Source organism: Equus caballus, chromosome 1, assembly GCF_041296265.1.
Source record: "Equus caballus isolate H_3958 breed thoroughbred chromosome 1, TB-T2T, whole genome shotgun sequence".
NCBI lineage: Eukaryota > Metazoa > Chordata > Mammalia > Perissodactyla > Equidae > Equus > Equus caballus.
Window position 1 is genome coordinate 142,649,655 of NC_091684.1, and position 17,858 is coordinate 142,667,512.

The 17,858-nt window shown below is 45.0% G+C and overlaps 1 protein-coding gene across 12 annotated transcripts in view; it reads right to left on the reverse strand.

Annotated features, from left to right (window-relative positions):
- Positions 1–17,858, reverse strand: part of TLN2 (talin 2) — a 415,035-nt gene that overhangs the window by 336,087 nt on the left and 61,090 nt on the right. For all 12 annotated transcript variants that reach the window (XM_023616303.2, XM_023616310.2, XM_023616279.2 and 9 more), the window contains exon 2: positions 8,182–8,271. The gene's annotated coding sequence lies outside the window, so the exon portion shown is untranslated. The remainder of the gene's footprint in view (positions 1–8,181; positions 8,272–17,858) is intronic.

Below are 17,858 nucleotides of genomic sequence, written 5' to 3' on the forward strand. Positions count from 1 at the left end.
AAGAACGAAAGAAACATGACAACTGAATACAATCTGCATAATCCTGGATTGAATCCTGGGTCGGGGGAAGAACTGCGATAAAGGACATTGTGATGAGTGGCAAAATTTGGTATGAACTACATATTCAATAACAGTATATCAATGTTACACGTCCTGTCTTTAGTAATTGAACTGTGGTTATGAAAAGCAACGTCCTTGTTCTTAGGAAGGACATGCTGAAGTATTTAGGCGTAAAGGGGCATGATGTGCACAACTTTCAAATTGTTCAGATAAACAGTATGTACCATGGAGAACGGTAAAGCAAATGTGGCAAGATGTTTATAACCGACGAATTCACATTAAGCTATACAGAAGTTCTTTGTGTTCTTCTGGGAACTTTTCTGTAAATTTGAAATTATTTGAAAATAAAGTCTTTTAAAACAACACAAATTAAAATTTGTAAAGTGTTTCCATGGTAACATCTGTTGAATGTGGCAAGCCCCTCCCCCCCATGAAACTTATCTGTCACCATCTACCCACACACATACCCAGGTGACTGTGCCCCTCTTCTGCCACCTGGACACCTGGCCCAAGCTGAGCCATTCAGATTCATCTCCTAGAAATCAGACATTGAAAGACAGACTGAGCCAGGAAGCTGTGAGGCACTGAGCAGAACAGAGGGGAGTTTCAGGTGTGAAGTCTCCACAGGAAGTGTAGGCTAAAGGAGCTGATCTGGTTTCAATAAGCAGGGGAGTGTTGGCACTGTACAGAAATGAGGGAGGGGGTCCCCAGTGTACGCTCTCAAGGACACAGCAAGTGCTCAATTAAGGTTGGCTGCCATCAGCAGATGCATTCAACAACCCCGCAGACCCTACCCACTTCATTTAAGCTAGTTTGCCTGGGTCTCTTCCTTGGTCCAAAGGAAAGACCTCTATCAATACAACGGGATCAATAGTCAACATAAAGTATCACATGGCAAGGCAGAACTCCTCGAGTACAGCGCCACTCCCCACTCCCATGCTTCTGCCCTTTTTCCCATAGGAAGGGATGGCTCCCTCTGTTTTCCTCATGCCCACAGCCTCTTATCCAGCGACAAACTGATTTCAGGGAAGGGTACAGCCTGTGAGACCACTTCCTCAGGCATCATGCAGTGTGGTGAAAAGCAGGAAGAAGACGGGCCCTGACCAGAGAGGAGACGTGGATCCTTGGACCTACTTACAACCTCGCTACAAGCACAGTAAACTACCACACTTGTCTGACCCTGTGGTAGACAGAAGAGCGGTTCCCAAAGATGTCTACGTCCTAATCTCCAGAACTTGTGAACGTTACATTACATGGCAAAATGGACTTTGCAGATGTGATTAAGTTAAAGCCCATGAGATAGGAAGATTTTCCTGGATTATCCAGATGGAACCAATGGAATCACAAAGGTCTTTAAAAGCAGAGAACCTTGCCCAGCTGTGGTCAGAGGGAGATACAACGTAGCCAGATCTGAAGATGGAGGAATGGGGTCACCAGCCAAGGAATGTAAGTGGCCTCTAGAAGCTGGAAAGGGCAAAGAAATGCATTCTCCCCTAGAGCCTCCAAGAGGAACACAGCCCTGCTCACACCTTGATTCTAGCCCAGTGAGACTCGTATCAGACTTCTAATCCACAGAATTGTAAGATAATGGATTTGTGGTATTTTAAGTCACTAAGTTGTGGTCAGTTGTGACAGCAGCAATAGAAAACTAATACAGACCTTATTCCCTCATCTGGAAATGAGTGTGCTTTCATCCTTTTTGAGAAGTGGGGTTAGTGAACCCTAGCATCCACCTCTTGACATCTCAGAAGTCCCAGGGGCATCCCTGGAGAAACCTTGGCCCTTGACCAAGTGATTTCTGAAGGGAATTAACTCACAAAATAAATGACCTCCATGTCAGACTGAACTTGTTTGGTACCATGTGCCCTTATTTTGTACAATATTTTGCCACCAGAGTGCTAATCTTTCTTCCTTTTAGTAATAAAAATAAAACGTCCCAAGTTACTAAGTAATTGGCAGACCCCAGTGGCCCAGAGCGTTATCATCCAAATATCCTGCGCTTCACCAGTAAATGCTCCCCAGCAGCCACGCCCACCCCCGAGGGCTTCTGCACTGCCTCTGGTCCAGCAGTGAAGTCACCACGGCCTCCCTTCCAGGTTTCTGAGTCACCTTCACCATTGCAGCTCCAAGCATCAGCAGCTGGACATGAACTCAAGGCAGCAAAGCCCAAACCCAGACCTGGAAATTCAGCTGCTGCACAAGGGTCACCCCTTCGGTGCTACCACTTCATCACTCTCCCTAACATCTTCTCCATGCAACTGCCCTTTCGACTTCTGGAAGTCATGCAGCTGGCCGAAGGACATGTTGCCAAATGTAATCCATGGGTGCAGTGATGTGCTCCAGCTACAAAGTGGGAGCTACTTAACTGATTGCCTCTGCTCTCAGAAGGGCGTTTGACGGTATGGTTTATCACTGAAATATTTCCATTGACAAAACATCTGGGGGAGACAGCTACTGTCCTAACTACTATGCAGTCTCCCTAATAAGGCCACTGCCAAGCCTCGCGGCTGTTGTCAAGATGGTTTATTTTAGAGAAAGCCTATTGGAGCTTCCACTTTTTCATTCTACCAATAGCTAGAGTGTGTGTACCCCCTCCCGCAAGAGCAGTATCAGGGGAAGGTGGTCAAGGCAGCCCAAAGCAGAGCCAGGAGAAAAGAGCTGGCTGATGCTTTTGATGATCTTCGTTGTATCTACTTAAAACTGAAGCCCACCAGACAGGCTGCCCAGGTGATCTATCCAGAGATAGACAACATGACTTTTAAAGGAGAGAGCATATATAGAAATGGTTCCGGCTCAAAGAAGAGGCCTGTTCTAAGTACCTACATGCAGAAATTGGCCAGACAGGGCGCTGGCTGCCATACAGAAGGAAGATGCCTGTTCCTGGGTGGGCAAGTCAGCAGAGCTCACTCCACGGGGAATTTTATCAGCCTTTTATCATCCTGTCATCGTCCACTCATGTTAAATACGGGATCTGCCACAGACGCCTGCCAAATGACAAAGAGGGACCGTGACTCTGCCTTGGAGAAATTTGCTATTGCCAAATGTCACAGAGTAATTCTGGGTGCCTGAGAGACTCCGGCCACAGACAGCCCAGCCACAGCAAGAGTGCCAAGGAGCTTCCCTCTGAGCGAGAATAGGAGAGGACTCAGAAAGGGAGAGAGGCCAAGGCTGCCACGGGCAGCAAGGAGCAGCCTCCAGCCTGACCCCACATCTTCCCTCTCATACGCACTTCAGCAGAAGTGGTCGCTCCTAAGCATCTGTCAACAGCGTGCACCACTGTTAACAAGAGGTATAAACAAGAGGAGTAGGGAGGCGGAGAAAAGGAGCCTTGGGAGAGGAATGGGCCAGTCCAGAGGGGCTCCATTATGAGGCTTTGAAGGCTGAGCTGCAGGACCAGGAAGCACACCCTAGCAACCTCTGCGGGTTACAGACTTTGTCCGAAGCCCTGTGAACGCCAGACCTGGCACAGCCATAGTTTTTGGAAGGCGTTATGCATTTCGCTTTCAAGGCAACAATAATTTTAAAGATGAACAACATTCTGTGTGAGGGCCCTTACACGTTGTTGGGAATATAAATTGTATCATCTTTCGAAAGGTGAATTTTAAAGGGGCATATCTTTTGACCTTGGAAATCTACAGAAATGCCCACAATGGTCTACAAGTATTACACAAAAGTTCATTGCAATATTACCAAAAAAAGGGCAGGGGGGCCAGCCAGTGAAAGAATGAAAGGTTACATAACATATTTTTTATATGAAAAGATAAGACAATTATCATAAATAGTATTCAGTCTTTCAATGAGATAGATTTATATTAGTATAGAATAAATGATATGAGTTTTTAAGATATACTACACATTACACTACATTATTTTTGTTTAAAAAAATATGCTCTCATACACAAAGGGTCATGAGGACTTTATGTAATAGATAGTCCTGATACCACCTTGAATATACTTTTACTTCTGACAAAAAGTAAACTGTGCTAACAATATTACTTATTGTCCTTAAGCCAGGTAAGTTCTCTGTCAGCAGGAAAGGAGGAGGAGTAAAAACTTGCAAATTCCCAGTTAGTCATTCCTTTAATTAGAAATCATGCTTTTTAGGTTTTGGGGGTTTTTTTCTTAAAGAGAAATTTGCCTCTGAATGTCCTAAATAAGGAAAAGAATTGTGATTGTCTGTGACATCCAAAGTAGTAAAATACAATGGATCAGAACATCCCAGTTTGCTGGAATAGGGGTAAGTATGGGGGCTCAGCTGTGGGTGGCAGGTGAAATCCTTCTATGCCCCCCACCGCAACTGCTCTGTGAGCACTGCTGGCTCTAGCATTGGGACAGTTTGAATGACAGAGAATGACAGAATCCTGCCTTTAGGCAGAAGCAGGAAGCAAGCATGGCCACACAGTAAGTATCTGCATACTGTTCAGCACTGCATTTGAAGGTGGAAAGTGCCCGTGTCTCTGTCCCCTGGCATCCTTAAAATTTGTTACATTGTAGTTTTTTGTTTTTTGTTTTTTGTTTTTTAAGTACAGTCTGGTACAAAGAAGGGACAGAGTCCCAAGTCTAGCAACCCTGAGGCACGCAACAGAGGCCCAAAGGGCTGCACCCCTCCACGGGGGTTACCAGTGTGAGGCATACCACTATGAGGGATGCTGCTATCTTCCTTTTTGATAAATCTTGTCTCTTTTCTTGATTTTTTAAAAAAAATATCAAAGGGTTGTAAATTATTTTTGTAAATTTGTAAAAAGACATTTTTAAAGAAAAACAAAATCTGTGTTATAGGAAACAATGTACTTTTTTAGATACTCATTCAACATCTTCCACACCTTTGCTCTCTCCCATCACTGCAAATAACTGAGCCCCCAAGGAGAGGGCTTCCAAAGTCCACAAAAGGCAAGGAGACACCCACTGTTGTGTTCACCTGGGAAGGCTTGTAATTACCGGAGACCAATGTGACCACTGCGACTGCTCCGCGTTTGCTTAGGGATTCAGCAGCAGTGCCTATTAATTCATTGCTCTTCAGATAAGCTGGCTTTAGATAAGCAAGTGAAGAAGAAAAGCACTTTTTTGGTTTCACTTACCAAATGTTTACTGAGCTCAAGGCTGAGTGCTGGGCCCTAGGACATAAGGAAGGATGAAGCATAATCCCTGTCCTCAAGGGGCTCATTGTCCACAGACAAAGAAATTGGCTTCAGACATGGGAAGAGGGCACGAACGGAGGGAAGTGAGCCAGACACAGGTGGAAAGGGACACTTCAGGCAGTCCTTGAAGAATGAGTGGCCAGGATGAGTACACGGTACTCTAAGAGCATCATATCTAAAACAACTCTCTCTGCCAAGTAAGAGTTATCTCCCTCGGTTCACTGTTGAGGAAAATGGCCCAGAAAATAGTAGCTACTAGTCATTGGTGCCTGTATGAGACACTGAGGCCCAGGTAAACACACCTGGGCACAAGATTATCACCCTCGAGTTGTGCTGTGAATCAGTTCCCACCAGCTCCAAAGCCGTGACTCTGGATGGAAAAGATTAACCCCTTAAGCCTAAAGAAGAAGGAGCAGCTTTTAAGACCCATTCCATCCCTTCGTGGGTGGGCCCACCCCATGGGCCCACCCCACCCTCCAGGAGGGGAGGCAGGGACATGAACAGAGTTTGCAACCGATACATAATAACACGGTTCCTGTTGTTGCCTAAAACATAAGAATCAGAGTGCATATCCTGCTGTGGAAGCCTCACTATGTGGGTTCAACTTCATTCTGCATTTGGTGAGTGGCTCAGGATACACGTGAACTCAGCATATACAGGAAGCCAAAATCGAGGAGCCTAAAACCCATAAAGCACTAGAATTGTATCTCTGATACAAACAAAATAACCCTGAGCAGAGCGAGGTTATTTGGAGATTGTCTTTGATACAGAAATCCCACAGAGCAGCCAGAAAATGGTCTTCAGAACACAGTGAATCAACCGGACCCCTCACCTTCTGCCTCCCCAGCCTGAGGCATCGAAGACTAAGCTGTAGCACTGGCTCTCGGCACCACCAGCGGCAATCACAGTCCCCCTGGATAACTGTCCCCATGGAGGCTGCCTGAGGCCGGCAGAGGTGGGGCAAGAAGTTGACCCCCAAGATGAACACACACTTTCCTCTTCCCTGTTCATTTTGCATCACATTGACAGACCTCCTCCCCTACTTCAAGGGGCCAGAGTGCTGCAGAAGTAACATCTTCAAGTTGACACACAGGGAAGGGCCATATCCAGGGGTATAATGAGGGTGGGAGAGAAGGAAGAAAATAACACATAATCAACAACCCGGTCTTGCCGTTAGCAGTCATATCCCATTTCTAGCCTTGGTCCAGGTGGCAAAAGCAAGAAGAGAAAAGGCCCTGCCTGATGTCTGACAGACCAGGCTGGATCCCAACCCCACTTTCTGTGTGACCCCAAACGAGTTCCTTCACCTTCAACCTCAGTCTTGTCCTCTGTAAACGGTGACTACCTGCCTCGTGGGCTGTTCGGAGGGTCAAGACACAAGACCACGTGCCAGGCACGTAGCCTGACGCCTCGTACCTGTAAGTACTCCATAAACAGCCGTTACAACCATTAACTACTCAAGTGGACAATCTATTTGGCTTCTCATGACAACTAAACACAACTTTTCAGAGGTTTGACTGCAGCAGTGCTCAGTCTGCAACAACACACCAGTGCCTCAGGAGAACAACCCCAGAGCCAATGCACTGCCTGGACTCAAGAAATATCCTTCAGCAGCAGCGCCCTGAACCCCTCCTGTCATTCCCCTCAAACCCTCACTCTGCCTGCTCTGAGGTTTCTGTCATCAGCTTGCAGCTTCCAATATGCCTCATCTCAACACCCTACTTCAGTGCCATATTAGCCCAGCTGATACAGCCTGCTCTTAACAAGGAACACCCTCAGTATTTCCAGAAATGCTGACTTATGGGGTAGGCACACTGCAGAGACCCCATAGGATTTCATCTCATGAATCTGAGCAGCACAATATTGAAGGGAGGATTTCACTGACAAAACCACAACCCGCAATAATGAGCTACAAGCACATGCACACAGGGGAGGGTAACAGGCTCCCGCACTTTGCAGTCAGGCTCGTATTTCAGATCACTCAGCCTCACACAGCTAGAGGAGGAGGACTGGCCAGACAGAATCCTGCCAGGTCTCTGGTGGCCTTACAAACACACACCTCAGGCAGTTCACTAAGAGTCACACTTGAGGACAAGTATGAGACTCACATCAAGAACCTTAGACCTCACTTCTCTAAGTGTGATCTACAGACCAGCAGCATCACCTGCAGCTTGTTAGAAATGCAGCATCTCAGGCCCCATCCAGGCCTACTCAATCAGGATGTGCATTTAACTGGATCCCCCAGGTGACACAGCTTTAGGGTATTTAGAATAAAGCGGCCTGCCCAGATAGAGTTATGATAGTTTGCTTAGGTTTTCACTTAATCTTTTTTGTTTTTCATTGAAGTTCCATGACAGCATAGACTGTGCCTACCTTAGCCACTGGCATGTAGTAGATATTCAATAAATATTCGTTGAATGAATGTATGGATGGGTGGTCTACCAAGTGACTGAAGAAACCTTTTTTAAGTGTAAAGAAAGTTGCAACAAAGGGTCTGAGAGCAAGAGAGAACCCCTGGGGGTGGAGGCAAAACGTCTTCAAACGAGGTAGTCAGATATGTCCTCTCTAAAAGGGGATGGCATCAGGATAAGATAAGATGGATAAGGAGGAACATGCCGGGGAAGAGGATGTCAGGCAGAGGGAACAGCACCCACATAAGCACCAGCAAAAGACTAACGAGTCTTTTCTTGTAGGCCAGTAGAGAGAGAGAATCGAGACCCGAATGTTTGGCTCTGGTGATGGAAGACAGAATCAGAAGGCCCCATGACCACTGTGACTATCGGGGGCAGAAAGGCCATGTTTGGAGTCACAGCTGCCATCTCCAAGGCTCTTGAAGCTGGGCATGAGAGAGGCTGGCTGTATAGGGAGGCAGTCCCTCAGCCAGACCCAGCTGGACTTTGCAACTGCTGGCCACAACCCCTCCAGCCCTCAGATTCCACAGGTCTACAATTGCTTACAAAGTAGAAACATGGAGATTACTCACTGTTTTCAACAAGTCGATCCAAGAACTTGTGGGCAGCTGAGCATCCAAGGGTCCAGGAACCCAGTCCAGATGTTACCCTGCGGCAGCACACTGGCAAAGAAGAGACAAATGACAAGTGTCAGTGCAGGCAGCTGTGTACTGGGTGAGCAACCTTCTCCCAAGATTGAATGGCACTGATGGGGTTCAGATTATAAAGAGGGCAGAAAAGGAAATCACTACACAGGGTAAATGGTCTCGGAGCACTGTGCAGTGACACAGCTGGCAAGCCCTCTGCCTTCAGTCTCAGGAGAGGCACCATCCCACCAACAGCAGCATCTCTCTGCAAATCTCCCCAGCGTGGAGTCCAGACATATGGCTGCCAAGGGCCCTTGGAGATAATCAGGCCCAACCCCTCTCTTTCCAGGTGAGAAAAACCAAGACTCAGAAAGAAGACAGGCCTTATCCAAAATCAGCAGTGAGTAATGGTGACGCCAGGAGTGGAATTGCAGAATCAAGTCAATAAAGCTTAAATTTACCTGTAAATTACCTTCCTTAATAAAACTTAGCTTCTAAATAAATGTTATTCTTATTCGGTCTGGCTCCTAACTGAGGAGAAGATACAAAGCGGCCTGTAGCTCAGAATCTTAACCATTCCTCCAGTTCTCTCTCCTTAACCCCCAAAGGCTTTCCACAGCCAAACTGAAAGTCCTGGTTTTCTTCAAAAACAAAATTTAAAAAAAAACCAAAAAATAAAAAACAGAACTGTTCACATTTGAGTATGAGAAGAAAATCTAAGAACTTTGGAGAAAAACCTAAAAATTCTGAACGTATGAGATATAAAGACCACCACAGAACCAAAAGGAAAGCTCCTTTTCCAGACATCAAGTTTCCAGACCCAAGAGACCAGAATCCTCCCAGGAAATGCCTGGAGACCATGAGAAGTAGTACATTTCAAAGATGTGTAGGCAAAGACTATTGTTAATGGTCATTTTGCTAAAATGAAATGGATGATCAAAATGCTAATTCTCTAGGAAATGAGCCTTCTGATTATGTTTTTAATTAATCTCATCTAATTAAATATTTAAGCCATAATCATCTAAATAGTTACCCCTTCCCCTGAGGGTCTGGTTCCACCTGACCGTGATAAATCAGCAGAAGCTTGGGCAGAAGACACCTAACCTTGCAGACCCTTCTGTCAATTCATCCATAAAAAGAGCATGGGTGGGATAAAGCTCAGGTATCCCTCAGTTGGTGAATTCTAAAATTCCCTCACATTGCTGGCACAAAGCTGAAAGTACCTCCCATTAAGTCAGCTTATACAAAGCATAATTACTCGCCTACTTTGAAGAAACGAATGTCAGTCATTATAAATTTAAATTGCCATATCTCTTAGGAAATAACTACAATCCCTTTGTTAGGAAGTTGGTGTAACAATAGTTGTATTCTGTTTCTAGGGAGTTAGTTTCAGCAGTGACAAATCTGCCCTTCACTAAATGGGTATTTGGATCTGTTTCCCCAAAGGCCCATTACTATTTATAAGGTGAAAATTTTGCATAAAGTGGAATTTAGGAAGTGAGGTCATTTGTTTTGAAACTACAGCAACCATTCCAATTTTTTCCCCTCATTTTAGCATTCTAGTTACTCTGGGTCAAGAAAGGAAGATGCAGATTTCAGAGAAAATGCAAAGCCTGCTAGGCCACCCACAGCATGGTCAAGGATGGCCCTGGACAACCCATGGTGTAATTTACGGCTCATTTCCCTTTCAACAGTTAGGCACCCTCAAACGTAAAAAGCCAATGCAGACTCACACACACGCAGACCAAACACATTTCAAGAAATCTTCAACAGCCCCAGGATTCATTTAAAAGAAAAAAAAGAAAGAAAGCAACGTACGATAATATCCACATTATTCCTTATACTTAAAGGAGAGGGAGGGTCCATGAACTCTTCTGGAAATACAAAGGGTCCTTTCACCAAAAAAGAGAACATAATGCCTTCAGTTTCAGAGGGTTCATGAGCCCCTGGGAAATTTCTCTCTGTACCTCAGGTTAAGGACCCCTGCTAAGTTAAAATGGTATACGGAGTTCCCGTTTATAATTCTCTCTGAACTTTCTACAATCCCTTTGAAAATGGGGTCTAGCATAGCAGCTAGCAATGCTAACAACGGTTGGAGAGCACTCTGCTTCTCCTGGGATCCTTTGCTTAACAGTTTCAAGAGGGAACTTCCCAAAGCAATGTTTGTGCTTGGGACAAACTAGTTTTTCAAAACTAAAAAAAAAAAAAAACCCATTGGAGCCAGCCCTGTGGCCTAGTGATTAAGTTCAGCACACTCTACTTCAACAGCCCAAGTTCAGCTCCCAGGTGTGGACCTACACCACTAGTCTGCAGCCATGCTGTGGCAGCGACCCACATACAAAATAGAGGAAGACTGGCAACAGATGTTAGCTCAGGGCAAATCTTCCTTAGAAAAATTAAATAAAAATTCAAACTAAAAAATAACCTTCAACAAACCAATATACATATTGTTTAGGAAAGCATACATAGGTGATAAAAATAAGAAAAGCAAGGATTGGTTAAAACAAAAAGTTGAGACAACTTGTCACCTCTGAGGGGATGGGGGAACTTCTAAGATATTCGTAATGTTGATTTAATCTGGTTGTTGGCTTCACAGATGTTCATTTCACTCTTCAGATTCCATCTATACATTTTATATACTCTTCTCTATGTATACCACAAAGTAGAACAATTAAAAAAAAGACAGATTCATGTCAGTGACAGGGACCTTCAGGAGTTCTCCTCTCAGCCCCGGTTAAGACACCCCAATAAACCTGTGGAGGGATCCCAGTGCTTGTAAAAGGGTAGAGCCCAACAAGAAATAGTTAGAAGTTCTGGCTCAGAGGCATCGTCTATAAATACATTTTCATTTTTACAAGTCCACGCCCTTGGACAGTCCTGTGTCCTAGGCTAAGGCCACTCTGACCTTCAATGCTGCCCATCACTCTGGGAAAAGTTAGTGTTGGGTTTCTGTAAACCCAGTGGTCTTTCCTCTTACACGCTCTGCAGGCCTGTTTCCTGGGGCCCATTCTGTTACCATGAACAATCTCAGTAAGTCTTCCTGAACAGCTGAGAGAGGAGCGAAGGACTAGACACTTCTGCAGAGTCCAGAGGAATGTTTGGCCCCCTCCTTCCTCAGGCAGATTCATAGGTGGGGCTTCCTTACATCTTCTTCAGGTGCCTCTTCATTCCTTTACCTTCCTTAAGAGAATTCTGCTCATTCAATGAATGGTCAAGTCATCCACTGGCCAGAAAAGTAGGTGAAGTATTTGGAAACATGACCAGTATGCCTCACCTCCTAGTCCTTCCACACTTCCCAATATTATCTTGACCAAATAAGGAAAGCATGCTCCTTTCCTAGTAATTTGAGGAAGAGCAAGCCATCCAAAAAAGACCCGTTTTTTGTAATCTCACTAGCAAAACTGTCCTTTTTATTTTTTACTTACAATAGCCAAAAATTGACACCATAACATCAAACAACATTTTACCCTGATTTTGGATAGCCTGAACTCCATACCCTGTGCGGGGCACACGCATAGTAGTATGTGGTTAATAAAGGAAATATTGTTGTCCCTTATCTCTTGCCAAGAGTCTCATCTAACTCTTCTCCTAGCTCAAGTCTGCAGTTTAAAAAAGCAATGCAAAAGCCAAATTAAGAATACAGAACCCACTCTCTACTGTGTCCACATCTTCAAAAGTAAAACATCCCATTGGATTCTGCCATCTCTCTCAAGCTCAAGACAGGCATGGCTTTTCCTGCATGTGTATATGTGTGTGTGTGTGCGCGCGTCTGTGGGTGGATGGGGAGGGAGGGAGGGAGAGTGTCAGAGAGACACAGACAGACCAACAGAGAGACAGACCAACAGAGAGAGACAGGGAGACAGGCAGACAGGGAGAGTGTGGGTGGGTAAGTGAGAGTAACTGTGATATACGTGAATACACACGCAAACACACACATGCGCATGCAAGCCCAACATTCTTCTTGACGGACCCAAAACAATAGCTTACAGGGAAACCATGGCTAAGAGCTGAGGAAAAGTCACGGCCTGCCAATTCCAGAAGGACAAAGGGTTTCAGCAACTAACATGGGAAGAAAATGATCTCATGCCCCTTTCCCACTGAGAGTGTGCCTAAGAGGGATCCTTCTCAGATGAGGAGTGCTTGCTTACAGGCACAGTCACTGTTTCCACCCTACGGGACCCAGGAGGGAGTTTGGCCAAGTCAGATTCCAGAGGTAGCTTTTTGATGTCTAACCCAGACAATCCGCAGACAGGGCCTCCTCAGCCAAGGAGGGGGCTGAAGCAAGACCCTGGCGTATCGTAAGGGCATTAGTCACTACATTCAACAGCTAGTTTCTTTACATCAACGGCCTGGGCCAGGACTGAAAGTGGACCCTCCGGTAACAGGCCTATGTCTCTGGGGTACTAGGGTGTACCTGTCCTCAGAGAACACAGGCAGGAAAAGCTCACATGCTCCAGGCCTCATGGTGCCTCTCCCCCCATTATCAGACCAACAACCCTGGGCCATGGGGGTGGCAGGCAGCTCTAAAGGGGCGGTGCCATGCATGAAGAGCTCTGATATGCAGCTCTGCTTCTGCAGCCCCCGATCGTGCACCCCACTGCACATATTTACTATACACCAGGGTGCCAGGCACTAAGCTAAGTGCTGGGAGAGGAAGAAAGAAAGTGGTACCTTTCAAGGTCAAAAAGTTTTGCAGATCTCCCTCCCATCCCCCAACACATACACACAATGGTAGTTGAACTTCTGGTATCCTTGGAGAGAAGTGATCAAGACAAAAATGCTCTCAGATGAATTTTTTCATTAGTCCCAATAGCCCCTATATATGTTTTTTAAATACCAAAAAATAATTCCAGGGCACTATTAATTTATTCTATAGGCAAATACAAATACTATAGGCAAATACTATAGCCAAATATACAGATTAAGGATCCCTTAACTTCCACAACACAATAAAATGGCCTGTGTTCTGCCCCAAAATGGTGCTGGGGTGGGGGTCAGGGGTACAAAACAACCCAAGAAGACTCCCAAATATTTGCCACACTTCAAGGCTATGCTGTTTGAAGGAAACTTTAGGTCAGATGTGAAGGTGGGAAATATTTTTGAAATAAGCCATAACACACATTAGCTGCTGCAGCTAGGTGGTCTTCTCCAGCACACTATCCCAACCAGCACCACTCATACAGCTCTCCTGCAGTTTCCTCACAGGGAAACCCCACCTCTGCACTTTTCATACTGTTCTAGAATCCTTTCTCTCCTCCGTCTCAACCTGGAGCTCCTTGAGGGCAAGGACTGCCCTTTCCCACTGGTTCTGTAGCAACCTTTCACAGGGCACTCAGGAGATTGATAGGAAGGAAAGACTGAGAAGAGGGAGAAAAATGCTGCTTTATGGAAGACTCTGCAGGTAAATTGAAGAATACAGTTTGGGGAGGAGGAAGCGTATGATTTCACATTCAGGTTTGAAACCTCAGGACTGCCATAAAGACACACAAAAAAATTCAACAGTCTTCCCAAAGGCCCAGCCCACGTGAGCAGCCCAGCTTCCCCATCAATCAGCCTGACAGCAGCAGAGAGACAGAGTTAGACTGGAGATGGTGTTCCTTTTCTTCTCTCTTGTGCCTCTCTGCTCTGCTTGCAGCACTGGCTTTTCTACCTCCTTTCTTCCTTCTTCCCTGTCCTTGAAGTTCTCCACTGCATTCAGAATACAGTCCAAATTTCTTACCTTGGGATAGGAGGCCCTGCACACTTAGACCCCCACTTGATTCCCCCTGACTCAGCCCCTTTCATAGACAAGCACACACATACACACACAGCGCCCCCACCCAGCCACAAACCAGTCCCAAGAGAGTGTTGGGATTCTCCCCACTCCACCACATCCTGCCTTCTACTCATCCACTTTGGGACCTGTGCCCAAGTCATTCCTTCCAGGAAAGCCCAACTCCCTCATCTGATATAAATCTACCTTCCCCCAAAACCCAGATCACAATCCCCCCAGCCTCCAAGATGACCCCTCTGATCCTTCCAATCAAAATTAGTCTTTCCTTCCCCTTCACACCCAAGGCTTTTGTCCCACTGTGAGAGACCTCACACTAGAGAGTCAGCTTCTGTGTGCCTTTCATCCTCCCCAGTCTATGTCCCCAGCAGGAGGCAAGGATGCCACCACGTTTATCTTTGTCCCCTATGTAGCATCCAACATAAACCTTAGCAAACAGCAAGGACTCAAATACCTATAAAATGCATATATCTTAGTGTTTCAAGGGTTCTTTTGGGTGTCTCTCGGGGTGCCAATTCTAGAATCAAACCAAGCACACAAATAGCCTGAACAAGGGGATAGCTTTTGGGGAGAAGTTCCCCCACACATACACCACACCAACACAAGTATTCAGTTGCATCAGTCCATCTGTTCAGGCTCTATTTCCCAAAGGGCCTGACTAGACTTCTGTGGCAAACTCAGTGTTCCTCTGGGACCTAACAAAGCATAAGACTTCAGAAAGCACAGGCACACTTTTCTTTACAAAGGACACAGCTTCTGGATAAGCAGCACTGTTAAAGGAACTGAATTTATAAGTTCACTTTAAAGCCAGATTTTTTGAGACAGTTCAACCCCCATGCTTTTTCTTCTAATGCACTGGGTGTGTCACGTGGGTCTAGAATTTAGACAGTTCCCTAGGTCAGAAAATGCACTTGCTTATGAACACATAGAAATGGCCGAGTTCTTAATGTTTACCTCAGATGAGAAGTCTGCTTACATGCTCCAAATAAAATAAGGAAGCAGTATTTGACCCCAGTCAAGAAGCCTCTGGAATCTCAAACACAAATGTTTCTCATTTAGTCCAAGCTCTGTTTCAATTACATGCAAAGAAAAGACAAACTCCACTACCATTCACTGCTGCTTTCATGAAAACATTATAAATTATCTTTATTACGTCATATAGTAAATTTGCCTTATATAAGGTAATGCTGACAAATGGTTACAGGCACTGTTTCCTCAAGAATTGCTTTACTCATAAGTGTTCTTATGTTTGACCGCCAGGCACTGGCGTCACTTCTGTCCAGAAACCCGACAGCACAGGGATGTGTGTCCCATCTGAAGCCTTTAGCGTTAGTTTCTAAAGAACCGTAATGAACGTCAACATCAAAAAACAACTCCTTTTTGTAACAAATAATTTCAGAAACAAAAATTGACTGGATGGAGTGTCTTAATATTCTAACTTTCTACAGCTAACTAAATCCCAACTGTGAGAGGGACTTCAGTAGTTTTAACTTTGACATTGACCCCAGAGGCCACCCCCTTGTCACCACTCTGTTAGCATGCCGATTTAAATTTCTTTGAAATGCCTCTCTCTCCTGTGGCACATTTCTTAGATTAGGATACTCGTAGGTAACATGTTTAAGCCCTGACAGTCCCACAACAGTACTAGATCCTTCTTTTTGGTTTTGGTTACAGGCTTACACTCCAGAATGGAAGCCAAAAGCTTTCTTATTTAAACCAAAAGGAAGGAAGGAAAACTCAAAGGACCTGAATTCTTAAAGGCCAGACAATCTTTATTATTGTCCATTCTTTCTAAGGTCCTTTCTGGTGATGGGTGGGTGAACTTACCCAAGATTCTACACCAAAGATGTACTTTGTTTGTTCCAACCTGAAATTTTAGATATAGAAGGAACTTTGGAGATCCCTGGGCCCATGTCTTATCAAAGTCTCCTGCCACAATTCCACCAGACAGAAGGGGTGGACCACCTGCACTGGGAAGCCATTCACAGCAAACATGAGATTTCCTTCATTTCTGAAGTTCTGTGTTGCAGCTTAAGTTCATATCACGCAAATCTTACATTTATTCAATATGTGGGTGCTTACTTTCATACTAAAATAACCTTTTGTCTTCCAAATTCTCTCAGTAAAATTAAGGCTCCAATAAGAGTCTTAAATTTATCCTGTAGTTTCATATGCCCAGGCTTACCACCCAGCACTTCACCCCTGCCCAGGAAGCAAGAATCTTGGCTCTGCTCTTCCTCCTACAGACAAGGAACCTACTGCCTGAATGTAAGGTGACATGACCAAGACAGTTGGAGGCAGGCCCAGGTACAGAACCCGAATCTCAGGCCTCTCAGTCTGGGGTTCTTTAACCCTTTGCATCCACCAAGTCACAGCCACGCACGACCACTCCTTAACTCATAAGGTCATGGTCTACTTTAAAATCTGCCCACACATCTGCTCTATATTTAGGTAGTTTTCAGCTGGTGAGTGTTCTCTGCGAAGCATATCCCAAGGTTCACAAAATGGGAGCCCGATTCTTCACTGGTTTCAGATTGCCAAAATCTCCTTGGCCTTTGGAATATTTTGACTTCTCTCCCACTCACTGTGCAGATTGTCCCTATCCACACCCATTGGCTAAAATTAAAAGTACAAGCTGCTTACTAGAGACAAAGTCATCAGCATCCAAAATCTAAAAAGAAAACCAAAATCGAATCTACTCAAGGGAAAACCAACATCCCAAACACAATGCAATTCAGTTCAGAACTGTGTTGACTGCTTTCCTATAAATGGCCTTTGGGCCAGTGTTATCTACTTTAAGAGCTGTAGTAAACAGTACTGTAGTAAACATTAGCTGAGTATTTCACATTTCAAGGCGAAAGGGGAAAGGGGCCAAGTTAATATAAAAGTTGTGTTTATGAATCCCAAGGGGCATCATATACATCTAAAACAGTGATTCTCAACAGGGAGCAATGTCCCCCCTCAGGGGACATTTGGCAATGTCTGGAGACATTCTTGGCTGTCACAACTGAAGGGGGGAAGAGGATGTGCTACTGGCATCTAATGAGTAGAGGCCAGAGATGCGCTAAACATCCTATGATGCACAGGACAGCCCCACAACAGAATTATCCAGCCCAAAATGTCAAATGGTGCTGAAGTTGAGAACCCTTACTTAAAATACAGGAAATGGGAAGAACACTGGGGCGAAGTCATGAGTCCTAATTCTTCCCCTGGGGGGCTGCTCGATCTGGACATAGCACCTGCATCCTGGGTCTCTGGCTCATTGTCAACAAACATAGAGGTTGGCCTGTTTCAGATATTTTGCAACCTCTAAACTTGATTCAACCATTACTTGTCAAAGCTTTCCAGCATGACGGTTTTCTAAGCCTGCCTCTTATCCCAACACCCTTGACCAGGGGCACTTCCCAAGGTCTTCTCTCAGCTCTATCACATTTCCACTGGAAGGAGGAGCAAGGCTGAAAGCGATTTGTTTCTCAGTATCACCACCACCAAAAAAAGCCCCAGGTGATCTCCCAGTTCACAGAAATAAAAAGTAGACAGTTGCCAGACTCAACGATGGTCCTTCCAACTCTAAAACGATTCCATGCAGTTAAACTAAAGACAGACACGGAAACTTGATTTTGAATTCTATATTCTGGTTTGCAAAAATGCATAAGCAAAGAGAAAAAAGTCAGCCTTACAATAAAATTAAAAGAAAATAGCATGGCTGCAACTGTATTCAATGATGTATAAAGTTTTTGCATTTTCATAATACTTGGCAACCATAAATCAGCCCACCACCCCAGCTTAGAGGGTAGACTGAGTAGGAAACCATTGTTTTGTGGACAGAGAAAATACACTACCACCTTGTCTT